This window comes from Humulus lupulus, chromosome X (assembly GCF_963169125.1).
Source record: "Humulus lupulus chromosome X, drHumLupu1.1, whole genome shotgun sequence".
NCBI lineage: Eukaryota > Viridiplantae > Streptophyta > Magnoliopsida > Rosales > Cannabaceae > Humulus > Humulus lupulus.
The window spans coordinates 109322030-109322953 of record NC_084802.1 but is presented as its reverse complement, the minus strand read 5'-3'; the positions used below and the strand labels follow the sequence as shown (position 1 = coordinate 109322953).

Sequence of the window (924 nt, the reverse complement as noted above, 5' to 3'; positions counted from 1 at the left end):
TGGATTATTGAATGGCCTCTGAAAATTTTCCACAGCTCGAACCTGAGCATGATCCATAGAAATGTTATTACTACTGCTAGCATGACACTGATCAATAGAATGAGGACCACCACAAATTTCACACCTAGCTTCCATCTGAACCGCATTAGCAGATACAATGCTCTGCTGTAATCGTTTTGTCAAGGAGGCCACTTATGGTGTTAGAGTAGTAATTGCATCAATTTCATGCACCCCAGCTACCTTTCTGACCCCAGATGACCTCTCCTCAGACCACTGATGATTATTTGTGGCCATGTCCTCTAGCAGCTCATATGCTTCATTGGCACTTTTACTCATGAATGCCCCACCAGCTGCAGCATCGATAATCGTTCTTGTTGTACCACACAGCCCTTTATAAAAATTTTGAACCAGCATCCACTTCTCTATACCATGGTGGGGGAATTTCCTCAATAACTCCTTGAAACGCTCCCACACATCATATAATGACTCTCCATCCATCTGATAGAAGTTATTAATTTCTCCCCTCAATTTAGCAGCCTTCAAGGGAGGGAAAAACTTAGCCAAAAATTTATGAGCAAGGTCTTGCCAAGTATTGATAGAATTTTCCTGAAGTGAATTAAGCCAGATCTTAGCTCTTTCCCGCAGAGAAAATGGGAAGAGTCTCAACCTTATAGCATCATCACTGACCCCATTGTACTTGAAAGTGTTGCACAACTCAAAGAAATTTGCCAATTGCATATGGGGGTCTTTAGAAGGCAAACCACCAAATTGAATAGTGGACTGCACCATTTGCAAAATTGCCAGCTTAATCTCAGTATTATTGGCCTCCACCGTCGGCGGTCTTATACAGTTATGTACTCCCGTTATAGTGGGCAGTACATAGTCTCTCAAACTTCTGGCAGGAGAATTTTGAATCGAATGTTG

The 924-nt window shown here is 42.1% G+C and overlaps 1 non-coding gene across 1 annotated transcript; it reads left to right on the top strand.

Moving 5' to 3' along the window:
- The first annotated feature begins 424 nt into the window (after positions 1–424).
- LOC133807698 (small nucleolar RNA R71) lies at positions 425–531 on the top strand. Its single transcript, XR_009879598.1, has one exon. It is a non-coding gene; the product is annotated as a small nucleolar RNA R71 (small nucleolar RNA).
- The last annotated feature ends 393 nt before the right edge of the window (positions 532–924 follow it).